The sequence below is a fragment of the Lissotriton helveticus genome, chromosome 1_1 (genome assembly GCF_964261635.1).
Source record: "Lissotriton helveticus chromosome 1_1, aLisHel1.1, whole genome shotgun sequence".
NCBI classification, from domain to species: domain Eukaryota; kingdom Metazoa; phylum Chordata; class Amphibia; order Caudata; family Salamandridae; genus Lissotriton; species Lissotriton helveticus.
In genome coordinates this window covers 464,126,558-464,147,495 of record NC_136057.1, presented here as the reverse complement: position 1 = coordinate 464,147,495, position 20,938 = coordinate 464,126,558, and the positions used below count along the sequence as shown (strand labels likewise).

The 20,938-nt window shown below is 44.1% G+C and overlaps 1 protein-coding gene across 1 annotated transcript in view; it reads left to right on the top strand.

The window, feature by feature from the left end:
* LOC144811522 (patatin-like phospholipase domain-containing protein 2) overlaps nucleotides 1-20,938 on the top strand; it is a 245,088-nt gene that overhangs the window by 179,193 nt on the left and 44,957 nt on the right. The window lies entirely within an intron of this gene.

Below are 20,938 nucleotides of genomic sequence, written 5' to 3'. Positions count from 1 at the left end.
TTCCACATGTCTGAAAGTTAGTGTTTAAAGCAGTATGATGGAGGAAGCGCTAGCTGTCTCTTAGTGCTTTTTTGTGCAGCAGGAGGGGCAAGACAAGGAACACAACACAGGAGGGAGTGGAGGACTGGTGGGAAGAAGGTTAAAAAGCGCTATGACGTGGCCAGCGTTGTCCACGTCATAGAGTTTTGTTTTTTATGGTGGCTGGGACAATAGGAGAGAGGGGCAACACACGGAAAATGGGTTGGAGGGAAGAAGCGAACACAACAGGAGGAAGAGAATACAGACATGGGAAAAGCCAAACATTAATGAGGGTGGGGGGGGGGGGGGGGTCAGGGGAGTGGGAGTGGAGAAGAAATGGACCGGAGCAGGTGGCTGGGAGGGACAGGCAACAACATGGACTGGTGGTGGGTGGGAAGGAAAAGCAGCAACATGGACAGGGATATGGGAGACAGCCTTAAAACACAAGCACTCATATGGAGTGCTTGAACACAAATAAAAATAGCTCCAAAGATGGGAGCAGAGGAAGGACACAAGTACTTGGTCCGTGCTCCTGGAGAGGGCCAAACACAAGAAGAGGACATGAAGCATGCATGCTCCGCAAACTGGAATGGAGCAAATGAGAGCGACACTGAAGTGCACACCAATGATAAGCTATGGGAAGACAGTATCTTCAATGTATGGAAACTTAATCTCTCAATATGACAGTGCATGCGCTGCCTGGCCAAGACCTAAAAATCGCAGATGCTAATCTGTAAGCCAGAGCTTGAAAAGGAGGGATCCAGAGGGTGTTATTGAGGCAGATGTAATGTGCAGATAACGGACATATTCAGTTGTGCCCACCCTATGGGCCACATGTATCAAATAAGCATTTTGCGATTACGAAATGGCAATTTAAAAAAAATTACTGTTTGTTAACCGGAAAATGCAATGTATGTAAGGACGCACTAAAGATTTTGCGATTCCTTAATATTACCTAATAGCTGTTTGATAAATAGTGAATCGTTATTAGGTAATATTACTCAGTTTGTTCTCCCCATATGTGTGAATGGTTTTGCATGATCAAATTTGCGATTTACATAATTGGTAATCGCAAATTAGGTAATGCAAAGCCAAGGGTGCCTGTGTGCCTAAGGCCTCCCTGAAATACCCCCCAAAAAATAAACGTACACCTGCCCCAGGGGCATGTGTGTGCTACATGGCACTTTGAAAAACGCGGTTTTGTGCTTTTTTTCAAAGTTTGCACATGGTTACCATCGACTTGTAATCGATGATTATTGCATTTACCGAAATGCTTCGTACATGTGCTGCGGGAATTGCGATTCCCTATTTGTAGTCGCAATTTTAGGTAATCAACATTTTCTCAATTACCTAAAATGTCGACTACAAAGCCTTCCATACATCATGAAAGGCTATTTTGCATTTACAAATGGCCAATTTTACCAAATGTCACCGTTTGCAAATGCAAAAAAAATTCATACATGTGGCCCTATGAGTGCTTTGATTTCAGAGCAGCAAATGCAGGGGGCGAAGGAGGTCTTATTTTCAGATCCTGCTCGCTAGTTAGCAGAAGCCTGACTCGTTGATGCAATGCCATCAAGGAAATAAATCCAACTTGTTGCTTGTCAAGTGCTTAAGAGAAACTACGGGTTGCAGTCAGGTTTATGATTTCTCCAAGACCTTTATGTAGGAGATATCCATACCAATATATAGGATTACACCAGTACCCACTGAAATAGCACTTATAATTTAGTGTTTACCCCAGTATTGGCACTTTCATAGATTCCCATGCTTTGTATCATTCCCCGTCGTCGGAATGGGAGCTTCGGTAAATAAAAATATATCATAACCATAGGTACAAAAGAGAAAATCAGGCCTAGGCCTCATCTCATTTTGTAGCATATCACCCTCTTTGTGTAAAAGAGCCCAAACTTTCTGCAAGAACCAATCAGAATAGCCTCACCCCATAGAACCTTCCTGAGAGAGCCTCAGAGCCTCAGATTTTTCTACCGCACGTTGTGCTAGGGAGTCTCCACTGAGCTCTGCTCAGTTTCTTTCTATTCAACTTGATTCTTCTACAATTTCACTACAAACTACAATGTCTGACAAGGAGAAGAAGGCTTTGTTCAGGGCCTGTGCTACCTGTGCAAAAAATAGTTTTTTGTGGAGGACAAGCATGATGACTGCATATATTGCCTGTATCCGGACCACAAGGCCACTGATTGCAAGATCTGTAGAACTTTTTCTACGAAAACATTGAGAGACAGGGAGGGCCGATTATTGACTTGGCTACAGAAAATGAAGTCACGAAAGGAGGTTCTGTCTTCGGATGAGGAGGACTTTTCATCGGCTACATCCTCCAAAAAATCCAGAAAGAGGGGTAGGTCTCCTCCCTCTACTTCTTCTGGGGCCCTTGTCACAGCCCATCATAATATCTCTGATAGGTCTGAGAGGGCAAGTCCCATTAAATCTCCTCACCGAGGTGAAAAGGAGAGGCTGGGACAGACTGTTGAGGTGGACACAGTCAAGAAGGTGAAAAAGGATACTTCTGTTCCTTCACAACCATCCCAAAAAGCGAAGGAAAGCAAGACACTGGCTGCTGGCTCTCAGGAGGGAAAGCCTGACAAAAAGCAGCGTCCGTCGACGACGAAATCAGGTACCTTGACGAGTTCTTCTCAGAAAAGCCTGACTTCTCATGTAGCTCCGTCGACGGGACCGTCGACGGTGGCTGCGTCGACGATGCTGCCTTCGCCGGCATTTAAGGTGCCTTCCTGCACGTCGACGATGGCTGTATTCTCGACGTCGACGATGATGATGACGAGAGTAGTGTCGACGGCTGCATCGACGACGAGGACTACGGCGACGACGACGACGTCTGCTGTGATGTTGGTGTCGACGAGGCCCTCAACGGTCAATCCACCGTCGTCGATGAAAGCTCCGTCGACGAGGTCCATCTCTCCGTCGACGATTCCATCGACGATTCCATCGACGACGATTTCATCGACGACGACTCCGTCGACGATTAAAAAAATCCAAATTTCCATGCAAAAACGACAAATAACGCCGGAGAGGACTTCTCCTAGGCGAGTAACACCTTTGCCTCCAACTATGCTGTTGGATGAGGAGTCTGAGGACGAGGAGGATGATAATCCTTATGGGGATGCCTACAGTCCCTCGGACTTAAATGTGAAGTGTCAGGATACGGACACTGAAGAATATTACGAACACCAATATGTCCAGCAAAGCAGACCTTCTCAAACCTTCGGACAGGACATGGTGGCCATGCCATCCTCTTTAGTATCAGATTTGCAATTGATGTTGCAAGATTTTAGAAATAGGTTTCCATCTCAACCTACAATTCAACAGGAACGCCCTCCTTCTCCTGTTAGACCTCTTGCTCCTACAATCATTGTGACAACGGTGACCCCACGGATGGGGGAACCGGAACCCAGACAGGAAACCCAAGAGGTGGTGGATGATGTTTCTTCTGATGAAAATGTTCAGGAAGATCCTACGCAGGATCCTGATCTGGATTATGATGATAGCGGACCTCAAGATCCGGATGTGGCAGGACAGGATTCTACTACCTCTCCACCAGCTGATATTGGAGGTTTCCATAACCTCATGGAGAGGGCATCTAAAAGATTTGGTCTGCCGATAACGACTGTGCAGACAGACTGCTTCCTCTATGACTTTAAAGAACCATACAAGAGGTCAGTCGGATCTATACCTATAATAGAACATGTATGGTCTGAAGGAGTTAAAGTTATGCAAAATCCGGCGACAGTCATTCCTGTTCTTCCCCGACTAGAGAAGAAATATAAGGCGCCGGACGGCAGTCCAGCATGTTTACTGGGACAACCTAAACCGGATTCTGTTATATCTCAAGCGGCACAAAGCAAATCAAAAAATCCTTCCACGCCACAATGTAGGAAAAAGATTCTCCTCTATGGCCAGCCTCCTAGTTCGTGCTGCCAATGCTCTTGCCATCCTGGGCAGGTATGATCGCCAGATGTGGTGCTATCTATCCCCATTTGTGGAACAGCTTCCAGAATCAATAAGGGATGAAGCCAGGAAAGTGTTGATGGAAGGAGAGAGATCATCGTCAGAGGTGATAGATTGTGCTATGGACATAGCGTCTACTGCTTTTCGTGCTCTGGCTGGATCAGCTGTACTACGCCATCAGGGCTGGTTACGGGCGACCTGGTTTCGCCAAGAAGTCCAGAACAAGATCTTGGACTTGCCATTCGATGGGGAAATGCTTTTTGGGAAGCATGTGGATGACGCCCTTCAAAGCATTAAGAAGGATACGGACACAGCAAAGTCCTTGGGATCTTTGAATTATCGTAAGGTTCCCTTTAGAGGTGCAAGAGGAAGAGGCTTCTCCTCTTACAGAGGTGGCAACCAACAAATATATTCGTCACAATCCTCCCTATCATACAAACCTCAGTATTCCAATCAACGCCAGGACCAGTCGGCGTCTTTCTCTCGTCAACCGCAGAAAGGACGTCAAACTCGTCAAGGGAGAGACAATTCCAAGAGACAATAGCGGCCTCTCGGCTCTTTCTGCTGTTCCTGTCCCACCGATAACAGTGGGGGGCAGGATTTCTTATTGTCTAGACAGCTGGAGAATTATAACATCGGACAAGTGGGTCTTGAATATCGTTCAGTGTGGCCATACGTTGGAGTTTCAAAATCTACTTCCAACCAGAGCTCCAGGTGCCAGTCAAACGAAACATCTGGGATTGCTACGTCTCGAAGCCCACCAGCTTTTTATCAAGGGGGCGATAGAGCCTGTACCACTCACGCAGAGAGGGAGAGGGTTTTATTCCAGGTTCTTCCTGGTTCGCAAGACGACGGAAACATGGCGCCCCATTTTTGATCTACGGGAGCTCAACACTTATCTCATCAAACTGTCCTTCAGGATGGTCACTCTCCAAGATATTCTTCGTCTGCTAGATCCAGGGGACTATATGGCGACTCTGGATTTAGAGGATGCTTATTTCCACGTGCCGATCCACCCAGCTCACAGGCAATACTTGCGATTCACAGTAGGCAAGAGCCATTTCCAATTCAAAGTACTTCCTTTTGGTCTCCGGTCTGCACCGAGAATATTCACCAAGGTTTTGGCTTCAGTAGCAGCTTTCCTCTGGAAGCAATCTCTGGAAGTTTTTCCCTACCTGGACGACTGGCTAGTCAAAGCTCCATCTTTCCAGGAAACTTCCAAGGCCATTACAACATGCATTCAATTGTTCAATCACCTGGGCCTTCAGCTCAACAAGAACAAGTCAGTTCTTCAACTGTCCAGGTCCGCAAGGTTTCTAAGGGCGATTCTGGACACGACACTCTGCAAGGCTTACCCAACAGACGAACGTCAAAACAAATTGATGCTTTCGGCTCGCCGATTACTAAAAAAGAAATCCATAACAGTACGGCTCTACAAGTCCCTGCTCGGATCGATTTCATCCTGCATACCATTAATTCCGCATTGCAGGCTGCGGATACGGCCTCTGCAAGAGCAGCTCGACAAACAGTGGTACCAAGCAGAGGGCTCTTTCGACGACAAGATTGTTGTGACATCAGAGATGAAAGAGGCATGCAGATGGTGGTTAGTGAGAAGCAACATCGCGGAGGGTTTGACTTTCATACTTCCTCCGACTCCCATGGTTCTCACCACGGACGCCTCATTAGAAGGCTGGGGAGCGGTGCTCCAGGACCTCCAAGTCAGTGGACATTGGGATCCAGGTCAGCGTCAGTGCCACATCAACCTGTTGGAGCTCAAGGCCATCCGATTAGCTTTGCAGGCTTTTCTGGCACGGATTCGGAATCATTCAGTGCTGGTCCGGACGGACAACACGACGGCCATGCACTATATCAACAAGCAGGGGGGAACAAGATCTCAGACTCTGTCCAAAGAAGCTCAACTAATTTGGGATTGGGCGATTCTTCACAAGGTTGCCTTAACAGCAGAACACCTTCCAGGTTCGCTCAATGTCACAGCGGATGCGCTAAGTTGTCAGAAATCGATTGTTGGACCTGGCCCTTTTGGCAGGTTCACCCGTAAACTTTTCGCTTTTGCCTAGCCTGTTTCTGGAACCTGGTGTTGGTGATTTTAGGCCTTTGCGCACTTTTTCACTGTGGTACAGTGTAAAGTGCGTGAGCTCTCTGTGTATGTGTGGTGAGTGACCTGCCCTCCCATAGTAATGAATGGGGAATATGTATGCCCATGGTAGTTCCTGATGTGTGGGGAGTGCAGGGTCGAGTTTGGTATGTGCGAACTCGTGAGATTGAATGCTGCGCAATGGTATATGCGGCATGATTGTGTCTAGTGGAGAAGTGCCACTTTTAGAAGTTGGCATATTTGTGTAATTTGTGCCTGGCGTGTGATTGGCTGGTGAGCCTGGCCCAGAGTGCCTGGGCCTGCTTGTGGATTGACTGTCTGGTTTGAGGGTGACAGGGGCTGCAGAGCCCCCAATAGGTTGTCTGAGTCAGCCCGTGGATGAAAGGCTGCATCTGCTGCCAGGGAAGTGGGAGGAGATGGCACCTAGGAGTGAATAGGGCTGTGCCTGCCTGACCACAATACTGGCTCCTGTCACCTCTGTCCCTGATACTGAAAGAAAGAAGAAAGCCAGGAAAGCCCCAGTGCTCCAGCAACACCCAGAACTGGTTTAGACCGGGCTCAGGGCCCACTTGCACAAAGACTTCAAAGGACTTCAAAGACTTTTAGGGGTATAAGAGAAGGACCCCTGACTACAGAAAATTAGATTCTACAATCAAGAGGAACCTCTGCTGGAAGAAGAACTGAAGGAAGATTGCCTTGCTGTGTGCTCTAAGAGCTGACCTGTTCTGCTATCTAACTGAAGCTGAGAAGAAGAAAGGGACTTTGCTGTGTGCTGTGACCCTGCCTGGTTGAACTACAGAGACTTTGCTGTGTCTACCAAGGAATCTCCAAGGGCCTGAGTAGAGCTGGCCTCCTGTCCTGGAACCAGGGTCAAAAGGTTCCCTTGAAACTACCAAGAAACGCCGTAAAAGATCGTGCTCATTCACTGCTTGGTGCGTGATTAATGACTGGTGGCCGTGTGGGAGATCGGTGTGCTCATCGGCACATTCTGACTGCAGATCGGGGCTCGTGGTGCTCCCCTTCGTGAGGTAGTGCCCAAAAGGTCCTTGTGACACCCCGAGCGCCCTGCCGCCTCCTACGACCTCGAAACTGCCGGGTCGCTGATCACCGCCGCAGCCCGGGGCCTGAAATTGCCTGAGAAGCCTCGCCGGGACCACGGAGAACAAAGATCGGCAAAACTGTCCTCTCATTGGTTGAGAAGGACGAGCCCCCTCAGCAACGCCGCGCAGGGATTGGCTGGCGGTACGAAGCTCTTCCGCGGCGCCGCGCTGTCATTGGCGGGCTGCGGGAGGCTTGTCTGAAAGACCCGCGCTTTGATTGGCTGTGGACTGAAAGCTGTTCGTGAGGTGCCGCGCTCTGGTTGGCTGATCCTCCGCAGAAGCCCCTACGTCACGGCGAGCTCGTCCGAGCGCCGCGCTGAGATTGGCAGGCTGCGGTAAGCTCGGCGTGGGGAGCGGCCTGCTGATTGCTCCACTCACGTCGTCACCCAAGGGGCTCGCCTGCCGAGTCGCGCAGTGATTGGTCCCTGTAACCGGGACCCCCGAGGATGACGCCGAAGCCGTGTGTGTGGACTCCGAAGCCAGGGAAAGAGTGAGCCGAGGGAGCCGGAAGCGATCCTTGCCCCTGGCCTGTCGTCCCTGACTCGGAGAGCCGAGCTAGCACCCCGCCGCTCCCTGGAGTGCTGAGAGCGGGCGGAGGGCTGCCGGGACCGGCCAGGGCTTAGGAGAAGTCAGCTCGGAGTAGCGCGAAGGCGCTAGCAACTACCGGTGAGGCACGCTCGCCCTGGCTGGGGCTCAGTAGTTTGAAGAGCCAGGGTATAAAGTTATTTACCTGCTGGCATTGCTTGGTTTGCTCGTTTTGAGAGCCAGTTGGAGATAAGTCAGCGGCATTATTTTCCTATACTGACCAAAGAGACTTGAGACTGATTTTTTTTATATAAGAACTTCCTGATAATACAAGTGCAGACGAACCAGAGAGGTTCATGGGGGCATATTGGTTCAAGAGCCTGTGTGGCTCCTGCCTTTTGGCGCAGTACTGTTCGAGGGCTAGTGAGAGCCCATGCCCTAGTTTGCTTGTTATCCCAGCTGCCCAGCAATTAGTGGGCAGCTGCACCGTTTAGGTCCTGACATTGAGACACAGGGCGTTCTAGCCCCAACAAGGCCAGTTGGCCTAGGGACTGCCACAGGTAGTGGCTTATGTAGGTTTTGCGCAATTGTGTGGTTTTTCCTTACACCTCTGAATGTGTTTTCATGCATCATGTGTGTTTGCGCTATTGAGTTATGTTCTGGCACCTCTGAATGTTTTTATGCATCATGTGTCTTCTTGATCTTACACCTCTGAATGTTTTAGGCATCATGTGTTTTCCTTCCCTACACCGCTGAATGTGTTTTAGATGCATCATGTGTAATGTGTTCTTGCTGATATTCCTAATTGTATTGTGATACTTAGGTGGTTGTTCTTTTTAGTACAGGTGGTCCTAGTGAGGTCCTGGTCCCCTGCGTGACATTCTCCTAAGGTGGTTAGGGTTGCGTAGGTGGTACTTACCTGTTCCCAGTAGTTACTGGATGTGATTTACAACTGTTATTTTGTGCTATACTTACTCTAAGTTCTAGAAGTGCTATTTCTAAAAGTGTTGATTCTGACAGTGGCCCATGTGGCCCTGTCTTGTAAATAATCCCTTATGAATATTGCCCGTCCAGTTGGCACAATGTACATTTATGATTTCTATCTGATGTGATTTTGACAATACAGAAGTTATTTTCATATAACCTTGTGTGGAGTTCCTTTTGTGGTGTGCCTAGGATGTTGTTGCTGTTGTATGCTGGCGCAAATGCTTTACACATTGCCTCCGAGTTTAGCCTTACTGCTCGTGCCAAGCTACCAAGGGGGTGAGCAGGGGTTATCTTGGCGTGTGACTCCATTGCCCTGATTAGGATGGTGGTTTCTGCCTGGCTTTGGCGTCAGCCTTAGCCTACCAGAAATAGCCAGTTCTAACATCGATCAACCACGAATGGGAGTTGGACCAAACCATTCTAGCGGAGGTGTTTTCCATCTGGGGGACCCCGACCATAGACCTGTTTGCGACTCCGGAGAACACCAAATGCCGGTGCTTTGCAAGCAGGGATCACCATCCGGGGTCCTTGGGGAACACGCTTTCGATTGCCTGGTACGGCGCATTCTTTTACGCTTTTCCTCCGATACCCTTAATCCCCAGGGTAATCAGGAAGATCAGGGCGGAACCGTGCAGAATGATCTTGATTGCACCAGCGTGGCCCCAGCAGTTTTGGTACACGGAGCTCCTCCTGCTCTCTCAGGATCATCCCATTCGCCTAAGACTGGTTCCTTCCCTGTTGTCGAGGTCTCAGGGTCAAGTGCTCCATCCGGACCCGAGCTCCCTTCACTTGGCAGCGTGGCTCCTGAATACAGGGAGTTTCGAGATTTAAACCTCTCCACAAAGTGTAGGGACGGTCTTGTCTCAGGCTCGAGCTCCAAGTACGAACAAGACGTATAAAGCAAAATGGAAAAGGTTCTGCCTATGGTGTCAGACACAACATCTTCACCCTTATACTTCAGCTCCACATCAGGTGTTACCATACTTCCTGTTGCTGGCTAAATCTGGATTGGCTCATTCTTCTGTGAAAGTTCATCTGGCGGCCATCTCAAGATTCAGGCGGACAGCTTCATGTCCCTCTCTTTGGTCCGCTAGGATTGTCAAGCAGTTCTTAAAAGGCCTGTTTCGGATGTATCCTCCAGTCCGTCCTCCGCCTCCTATTTGGCAGCTTAATTTGGTGTTAGCTCAGCTAAGGAAAGCTCCGTTTGAACCCATCTACAAGACGGACCTTAAATTCCTTTCTTGGAAACTTGCTCTTCTGTTGGCATTGACGTCGGCGAGGAGAGTTAGTGAGCTGCAGGCGCTGTCTATAGTGGAACCTTTCCTTCAGTTCAAACAGGATGTCATGATCCTTCGAACAAATCCAAGGTTCATCCCAAAGGTGCCGTCTGAATTCCATCTGAATGAACCATTCATTTTAAAGTCATTCTTTCCGCGACCTACTTCTCCAGCAGAAAGATCCTTGCATTCTTTGGACGTTCAAAGGTGTTTGAAGTTCTATTTAGAGCGCACTAAGCCTTTTAGGAAATCCTCGCAACTGTTCGTGTCTTACAGCGCCCCGCGGAAGGGATTTCCGCTAACCAAGACCAGCATTTCCCGCTGGATCTCCAATGCTATTCAGTTCTGTCATCAAGGAACGGGCAAACCACTTGAAAGGAAAGTCCGAGCACATTCTACAAGATCAGTGGCATCTTCGGTGGCTCTATTTTCTGGAGTCCCTATAAAGGACATCTGCAGGGCAGCAACGTGGAGCAGTACACATACCTTCACACGACACTACTGCCTAGAGTCTACAGTGAAGGATGACGCTGCTGTGGGACAAGCAGCAAGCAGTCCTCAGGAATCGTTTTCAATAAGAGGTGAGCTTTCCCTACAATCCCTCCTTCCTGTATATCACATTTTGTATCAGCTATCGTGTTCTTTTTATGGTAACATTTTATGATTTGTTTCCTAGGAGCATAGCTCTGTTGTCATTTCATATGATTCATGTAACAAAATGTGTTTTTATGGCTTACTGCTAGCTACTCTGATACAAAGCATGGGAATCTATGAAAGTTCCAATACTGGGGTAAGAAAACAAGTTACTTACCTGTAACTTTGGTTCCCCAGTATTGGTAACTTTCATAGATTCCCATGCGCCCACCCTCCTCCCCTGGGAAAGCTCGGCCTTTTTACAGAGATAGTGGCTGTTTGCACAAGGGCTATGAAAATCTGAGGCTCTGAGGTTCTCTCAGGAAGGTTCTATGGGGTGAGGCTATTCTGATTGGTTCTTGCAGAAAGTTTGGGCTCTTTTACACAAAGAGGGTGATATGCTACAACATGAGATGAGGCCTAGGCCTGATTTTCTCTTTTGTACCTATGGTTATGATACATTTTTATTTACCGAGGCTCCCATTCCGACGACGGGAATGATACAAAGCATGGGAATCTATGAAAGTTACCAATACTGGGGAACCAAAGTTACAGGTAAGTAACTTGTTTTCTTGCTATACGAGAACCCTTTCAAGCACCCTTAGAATAAGTTAAGATTTTTTTTTAAGTATATAAAATTATGACTTGAAGTTTGCACACAGCCTTTGTTCCTGGATTATAAAGTACATCATTAGAATTTTAACTTCTGACCTGAAACTAGCACGACATGGAGAAATAGAGAAGCTTAACTTTGATACTTGAGGGAGGAAGGCATCTGGGTCCAACACAGTCCTGCGTCTTTTGCTTCAATTAATGATGGCCACGAAATGGCAGTGTTAATTGTTTTATGGGGGGACATTATTTTGAGGTCGTTTTTTGTCGAAAAACCAAGGTTTACCAAAACGTTGGGCGCCATGTAGTGTAGTTCCTATATTCCCAATAGGCTCTGCGCATTGGAATAATATCTCCTGCAGCTTAGACGTAGGACTTAAGTCGACTAGGTCTCTGCCGAATATATTAGACTTAATTGTGAGTGCCAGCTAGCTCAGGGGTCACTAGAAACTTTCTCAAATAAACAAGAACTGACAACCATATAACATGACAACTTTGTTTCCCCAGAACTAAACGTATCTCTAGAGTCGCGGAAACAATAGACTGCTATTTCACTCAGTCAGATGTGCATGCTTCGTTTCACCAGAGTTGCTTAGAAATAGAGAGACCAGCGTTTTCAATAAAAGTATTTATTGAACAGTCTTATTTCTTAAGCATAAGAAATGCACTGCTACAATTGAAATGCTAGTTAAGAAGTACAATGCATATGATACGAATAGTATTATAAAATAGTACTGTAAAAGCATGATATGGTTTCTAAGCCATAAACATAGAATACAAAAAAAATGCATAAAATACATACAATAATAAGAGTGGATAAAAGTACTCAACTGGTGCTTCTAACATACGCCTGCCCCGGTGTACCTAACCTAAGCCTAGTACAAGGGAAGAAGTAAGTGAGGAGTAGTTTAAATTTTAGTATTTCTCTGCCAAGAATCTGTTCAAGAATTCTCTAGGAATCTAATCGGCTCCGTACCTTGGTTTTAGGATGATAGAGGGCTGTTATCTCTCTCTCGGGACTCGATCTCCCAGCAACCCGCAAGGGCAGCTTGGAAACACCGGAGCTGGATTTCTCGGCAGGAGAAATGACAGAGTCTCTCAGTGCGTCAGTTGGAGGGTCGGCTTCCTTCAGCATTTGCAGCAGCAGGGCGTCTGGCAAGTAGTTAGTCGATCTGCTCCTGAACCAACGTGTGTTTGACTGAGCAAATGTAGGCATATTTATACCCCTGAAGGTGCCGAGTCCTACGTAAGGTTGGACATAATATCGTCACAAGTGCCTCAGTTCCTTGAAGATTTCTTGGATAAATTAGTATTCAAGCAGGGGGAAGTTCCTAACTGCTGAAGGCTGGTTTTACCACGAAATCAATGTGGATTCTCTGAGTTTAGTGGAAGTAGCCATGACATATTAGGGCTGCACAGGCTATAATTAAATAAGGCAATTATTCTTTATGCCTATATAAGGACTGGGTGAATTACACCTATATATGGGCATGAATCGGGAAAAATTACACTAGGGTCCTAGATTCCCACATAACAGTAGTTTATGGAAGGAAGATGTGGCTCCGCCTATGTAGATGGCACGTTTTGCAGTTTACACGTGCTCACGTGTTAACTGCTTTTCGTCTGCACATGTTCGGAAAAGTTTCAAACTGTGAAGCTGTAAAGGTTTCGATTTTGATAGTAACACTTATAAGGTATTATTATCTACATACGTGGGAGAGTTTAAAAAGTGTTACTCTGAAAACTGTGTTCTTTGCATTTACATGATTAAAAGCATCTAAATAGAAGACGTATAAAAAATATCGTTATCATTAGAAGAAAAAAAAGGTTTAATATTTGTTATTTTTATGGTTCTTAATTTTAAAAATGCTAGCATTTGTAGATCGTAATCCTACCCTCGGAAAGGTGTGCTGGCGCTTGGGGCTTTGGGAAGGTTATTAAACAATAAATGCCCTTTTTCTACGCACCTGTAGACTTGGCTTTTAAACTTTCAATTGCCTAATCTGTATATTTACACTTCCTCCAAACATTTTGGTACTGCTATTTTAGTATTGCAGTAAGCCATTCAGCAGTATGTGTTTATGTATACATTGTTCTAAAAGTGAAGCTGCTGTAGATTTTGCCAGACACTCTCCATGCAGAATTGTAATAATTCAGCCAGTACCCAAGTAGTCATGGTGCAAAGTGGGCCTTAGGGCATGGACTGCCTCAAAGTGCTATACACTATGCATGCACTCTTCTATGCACGGGCAAACTTGTCTTTTATAGCTTTTATTATCCAGCCTGTGTTCTTACACTTCTAGCAAACTCTTTGTGATTGTTGATTCAGTATTGTAGTGAAGTATTCAGCAGAATGCCCTTATGTATGCACTGTGCTAAAAATGAAGCTCTTCCAAATTCAGACACACTGTCGTTGCAGAACTGTAATTATCCAGTCAGTACTCAAGTAATCATGTTGCAAAGTAGGCCTTAGGCCATTTACTGCTTTAAACCTGTATAGAGTATGCTTGCACTCTTCTATGTAGGTGTACATTTGTTTTTTATACATTCAATTGTCCAGTCTGTATCATTCGACTTTCACAATCACTCTCACTCTACTGTTTCAATATTGTAGTGAGCCATTCAGCCGTATTTCCTTATATATGTACTGTGGTAAAACTGATGCTCTTATAAATTCAGTCATGCACTCTCTTTGCAGAACTGTAATCATGCAGTCAGTACCCAAGTAATTATGGAGGAAAGTAGGCCTTAGTATATGGACTGCTTCAAACTCCTATTTACTATGCATGTACTGTTCTATGCACCTGCAAATCTTCCTTTAATATTTTGAATTCCCCAGTCTCCATCCTTGCACTTCCAGCAAACACTCTGTCATTCCTCTTATAGTTTTGTAGTGGCTCATTGATCAGTGTGTAGTAATCTATTCTCTACATTCAAACAGTAATCAGGAGATATACAATAAGTGGTATATTCCCAGAGATATGGCAGTTATTGTGCACTGTGACATCAGCACAATGGATGCACCGTATTTACAATGTAGTGTATTATGGAGCAAAAATGGCACATATATGTGATGTATTTGTGTTGTGAAGGTGGTGCATTGCTTGACTTGCGTTCAAAGTGCAATGCAGCTAAAGCAATGCTCTTGGGGTTCTATGCTCACAAAGCTGTGTCAATCCTTACACCTGTTTCAAGCAGGAGCAGGGTTTTGATGTAGCATAGCACTAAAAGTGACTGAATGAAATATTATAGATATTCACTCAGTCTCTTTTAGGAGGTGTTCCTATGCTAGAACATTTGCACTCTCTCCCCCTTTCCCCCCCTCCCACCTCTCTGCGCAGGAAAGTGTCTTTCAGCCGCAGGGCTTTAGAATATGATGCACCTTCCATATGCATCACATTTTAAATATCAGGTACTATGGTACATCTTTTGCAATACTGCAGCATCACAAAAGTGATGGAAAAGATGTGTAAAAGAGGTACAAGGGGGTTGTAAATTCGTTCCTAACACATACAAATTCACCCAGGCAGTTTCACTAGCAGTGCAAATTGAAGTATAGACTTCTAACATATTTATATGGATGTGTTACATTAAAGTACTTCGGAGGTACTACAGTATAGTATAGGTAAACACCTTATACATTTATGCTGTAGCACTATCTTATACTTTTTGCACATTCACCATACACTACTAATTCATTTGTTCATTTATACACTACACATTCATTCTGAGAAAGTTTTACACACTAATATAGAAATATAGTTCTTTTTTAAGACAGTGGAGGTAGTTCTGAAAATAAGTGTTTTTTTTCTTTTTAGTTTTCTATTTTTTTTGTAGTTCTTTTAGGAAGTTTTTATTTTTTTTTAAACCAAAAAAATGAAACTGGAAACAAAAAAACTGTGGAACAGGAAGAAAAAAGAAAAAAATATATTATTGTTTTGGGCAACGGTGCTCTTCTTTGCTCTTCACAATGAGGTGAATAGACTACTCACCGTAACAAAGGAGTTCTTTGCAAAATTTACAATGAATTTGCAAACTGAGTCACAATAATAGGATGCGGAATGTTCGGAGGAGGTCGTGCTGCTTTTGAGGTAGAAGGAACTGCAGGTTGAGGGTTTTCCTGGAACCTTTGTGTTGTCATCCTTCCATAATTATTTGGATGCAAATTTTTGACATGGTGAACCATTGAGGCTGTCCCGAAAGAGTACTTTTTAGTGGGGTCAGCCCTGGAAAGTGTAACCTTACAGATCTTGCATGGTACTTTCGGTACATTCACGTTTTTCTGTCCCTCCGGAGATGAAGAAAATTTCCAAATGAAAGCTTCTTTTCTCTTTTTCTGAGGTGGCTTAGTAACAAAATGTTTCTTCGAGGAATGTACTGATGAAGTCTTAAAAGAGCAGCCATTGTAGAGTTTGGTTGTAAAAGACTACAGCTCCACAGAATAGATGTTTTTCCTAGGAAAGTCGAAGTAGGATAATCAAAATGAGAGGGGTCTTTCAACAGTTGGAATAGGAAGTATTATGAACTAATCAAAACTCTCCTTTTATAGTCAGATGACTTTGCGTACGCTTACAGTGCTCTTAATGTGCGAGTATGTACGACGTACCTTTGCGATTTGCGTAATTGCTTTTAAAAGTAATAATTGCTTATTGAAAGTTAAAAAAAAGTATTTTCATGTTTGACCTAGATACTGTCTTCCCTTAATATGTACATTAAATACAGTCTTCCCTTAATATGTACATTAAATACATAAATATATGTTTTTGAACAATTAGAAACTTTTGCGCCGTATGCTTACGGGGCACCGTATATGACGTCACGCAGAAGCGTTGATGCGATGCGCAAGGTCAAAGTGTATCTGTAACGAGTGCGTGGCTATGCACAGAGGACCATTTGCCATACAAAGTGTGGTGTGATCACTGCACGCGTACGGTGCGATTATCCAAAATAATATGAAAAAGGAATTATAGAGATTCTAATTGTAAAAAATGGAGAAAAAAAATTGGGGATTTAGTTTTATTATTTTACATTAAGAATATGAAATATAATTTAAAAAATAAAATGAATATATTTTTTATACACATGTAAGAAATTAGTATAAAAAGAAAGAAATGTAATAATTTATACATTTAAAAATGATCATTTACTAAACCTTTGAAATTCACTGAAAAAACCATAGGTTTCAGCCACGTTATAGTTAGGAATTAGCATTTAAAAAACCTTGCAAGTTCACTGAAAAAACCATAGGTTTCACACATGTTCTAGTTAGCTGGAAATTTCACTCAAACAAAACCATTGAAATTCCCCCGTTATAGTTAGTTCAGCTAACTATAACTTGCTCGCCCGCAATGCACTGTTGATGACGTCACATATTACATCACTCATGACATGGTCAGGGACATCACTCATGACATCACTCATGACATCTCAAATGACATCTCCACAGTGCATTGCGGGCGCGCGAGTTATAGTTAGCTGAACTAACTATAACGGGGGAATTTCAATGGTTTTTTATGAGTGAAATTTCCAGCTAACTATAACATGTGTGAAACCTATGTTTTTTTCAGTGAATATATATATATATATGTATATATAATCACAATCCACCTCCAGTGAAAACTGAAAGAAGGAGCCACAAGCGAGGACTGGAGAGAGAGGTTCTTTATTTGCTAGCAGGTGAGGCGTGATGCATTTCGGCGTGAGCCTTCCTCAGACGCCCCTGCTTAACTGAAAGTTCATGCGCCCAGCTAGTTAAAGTCTCTGCAGCACTCCCTAATTGATAGGAGCGCGCCTCCCCCAACCATGTGATCGTCGGTTGTAGTGTAGAGTAGCAAACACTACAACTCCCAGCATTCTTCATACCTGGGCTGAAAATACGTGGGGAAACCAAAGTGGAAATCTTGTGTTTTCAGGCGTCTGCAGCGCTCGGCGAACTTCAATCAGTTTTTAAAAGCGTGAGAACCCCTCAAGTCCCCGCTGTACCGCTATAATATATGTGTATATATATATATATATATATATATATATATATATATATATATATATAATATATGTATATATGTAATATATGTATATCATGTTACAAATGTTAATTCCTGTCTATAATTGCAAAGGTATGGTTAATTTGCACACAGTATTCACTTTTGAGATATATGTATACCTTATTAATATTCTAACCGTCCCGAAAGTGTTTGGGAGTATATACACTCTGTCTCCCACCATCTGCAAATGACACTATTTGGCTTACTGCTTGCTATTCTGATTCAGGCATGTGAATCTATGAAAGATACCCCAATACTGGATAAGAAAACATGTTACTTACCTGTAACTACAGTTATCCAGTATTGGTATCTTTCATAGATTCACATGCACCCACCCTCCTCCCCGGCGAGACAGTTCTTTATCTGGGATCCCTACTTCCCACTTGTGCTAAGAAAATCTAAGAAGAACTGCCTCTGCTGGGAAGGTTCTAGAGGGTGCTGGCAGCAGATTGGTTGGAACTATTTTTTAGTTCTTTTCATATAATGAGGTAGATAGGCTACTAAGTTTTGGACCTTCTTGGCCTATTTTCTTGTTAGCCTACTACAGTTTCTTAATAAGGCTCTGCTTTTGTATATATTGTTACCGTGGGACTCCTGCCTCGACGAAGGGGAATAATTCAGGCATGTGACTCTATGAATGATACCAATACTGGATAACTGTAGTTACAGGTAAGTAACTTGTTTTCTTATTCAAGAAGCCCCTCCTCTTTCGAATGGGAAAACCTGCATAGGTTACTTGGGAGGGTAAGGGTATTAGGTCTAAATACATTTTGACTCTTAAGATGCAAACCGTGTAGACTAGGATAGGACCTGAGGCAATTTTAGGGGGCAGTATTGTTCCAGAGATAAGACCATGCCTTGGCTAACAGCGCTGAGCAGCGCAGACCACAAACAAAGTTTGTAAAACGTCCACTGGAACTAACTAGCATGAGGGGCAGTGTAACCTCGAGTACAGGATCCCTGGGCTCATCGCTGTTATGGTGCTCTGGAATATGGAGGGGAGCGCTGGAAGAGTCCCACCACACTCCTACATACAGCAGCCCAAGACTCTGAATTTATGGGTACATGATTAATGGTATGGGACTGTGTGGCCAAAATTTCAGAGGTGCCCAAAAGGACAGGAGTATCATGAACTGTACTCCAGGTATGAGTTAAGAAATTACATTTTTTTAAAACAAAAATTGAGAACTCTGGATAAAACTTCTAAAATGAGGTATATTGAAACATAGTTTGTGTTTTAATTCATAAGGTATGCAATGTGATTCACAAAAACCAAGCCGGATCGTTAATCGCATCCTAATAAAAATAAAAGCCATTCCATGATCTCAGGCATGATACTATATGAAAAGATAACAAACAGTGGCAGCATTAACAAAGGTTTCCCAGGGACTTACACCACAAGCATTTGCAATGCAATAGGTCTCTCGCTTTTTAGAGTTTTAGGTAAAAGACATTGTGCCATATGTATCATACCAAATTGCGATTGCAAACACCGAAATTTGCAGAATTTCAACATTTGCGATCGTAATTTGGCTCAGTGGTATGTATGAAAGCAAAACTGCCTTGCAAAATAAGGAATCGCAAAATTTGCGATTGATTATTTTGCGATTGCATTTAAGAAATCGCAAATTGCTATTCCTTAAATGTAATGTAAGAAGCACAGAAAAAGTGCAATTTGGCCTTAAGGAATCGCAAATTACCACCAACTTCAGGTTGGTGGTAATTTGCGATTTCTTTGAAAAATGCACTTTTTTGCATTTTTTAAAGTGCCATGTGGCCTAAGAATGAGTACTGGGAACAGAGACATAATTGCAGCACTGCCTAGAGGACTTAGAATCAGGAAGTACCAATGAGAACAAGGAAGGTGCTAACAGCACTGTTTAGAGGTCTTATGATGAGGATTTACAGACAGGACCAGAGTAGTAGCTAGCAGCACTGTCTGAAAGACTTATACTGAGGAATTCCCAACAGGACTGGACACACAGCTGCAGCACTGCATAGAGGACTTAGAATGAGGAATTACAGATGGGACCAAAGAAGAAGCTAGCAGCACTGCCTAGAGGACTGAGAATGAGGAATAACCACTGGGACCACAGAAGGAGCTGCAGCACTGCTTAGAGGACTTACAGTAGGAGAACTACCACTGGGATGTGCTGTTTACATGCGCAAACCTTCAGTGTGTATGAATGCATGTATGGATGTGTGGTTTATACAGGCAAACCTGACCAAAAGGCAGCACAAAGGCAGTGGAGTGCTGTGGAAGGACAAAGGCAAAGACGCCCTCAGTATGGAATTAGAAGACGTAGCTGCTTTGTGGACTCTTAGTACGACACAGTGCTGTGATTTTTAAACAAACGAGTCCATGATCACGGCACAAAATGACCCAAAAAGCTGCCTGCTTCACTGTTAATGATCAAATTTTAAAGAGTTGTATGTGATGTGAAAGGGTTGATCTGGGTGTTGCTGGCAGTAAAAGACCGAGCCACCCAAAGCACAGTACGGTAGGATGGAGCAGTATAAATCGCTCGCCGTGCATTGGTAGTAGTTACACATTAAAGCTTGTGGACTTGAAAAGCAGTGTGATGCCTCGCTGTGTTCCCCAGTGTGCATCCAGCCCGTTTAGAAGGTCTAGAATTTCACACTATGCCACATCAATCTTTGGCTTTCTACTCAGACTAGAAGAAGGGGTCAGGCAGTGCTATTAAACTAGCTGAAGCAAGTTGAGCACAAATGAGGGCCGGGTGAGAGGAAGAATAAACGAGCAGCATCGCAGGAAGGACAAGAGCATTATGGGAGAGAGGGGGTGCAAGCAAGAATGCAACAGAGGGCCAACAAAAAGCAGTGCAAGGAAACTCCCTTTCAAGACCAGCCGTGGCGCAGGAAGAACAGGAGCAATGACGGGAGAGACAGGGTGCGAGAGAGGAGGCAACAGATGGCCCGAGATGACCCGCCAAAAAGGAACAATTACGATTCTCCTATTAACATGCCTAGAGAATCTAGATTTCATTAAAGACACGGAGGCTCACATTATGCAATGATTTTAATTGCAGATCCAAGCCAGTCGCATCACAATATAAAGGTTCCAATGAGAACACTGAGATAAAGTAATAGGCAAAACACGCCAACCATCAGCCTCTTTTAAATCAGGCGAAGAAAGAAGATGTAGTAGTATCCAGGAGAATCGAAGTGGAAGAAGACGTAGTAGTAACCAGAAAAAGTGAAGTCAGCCGAACGGTATCTTGGTGAAGTAACATCCAAGGTAGTTTAAGTAGAAGGATTACCTGAAAGAAAGGAGGCAATGAAAATTGTATCCTAGATAAAGAGGTAATCATAAACAAACAAATCTTGTAAAGAAGAATTGAACAATCATAAATAACATTTTAATATAAATATAAAATACATTATATTTAAATAATACAAAATGTAAATATTATACCCACAACCAAACAGGGAACGGGATGGGTGGGATAATGTGAGCCTCCGTGTCTTTAATGAAATCTAGATTCTCTAGGCATGTTAATAGGAGAATCGCAATTTCATTACAAGAACGGAGGCTACATTATGCATGTTGGTAGCCTTGTAAAACTGCATTAGACATGTGATCAATAGGTTTACAATAATGTCTTGCGAAGGTATTAGCATTAG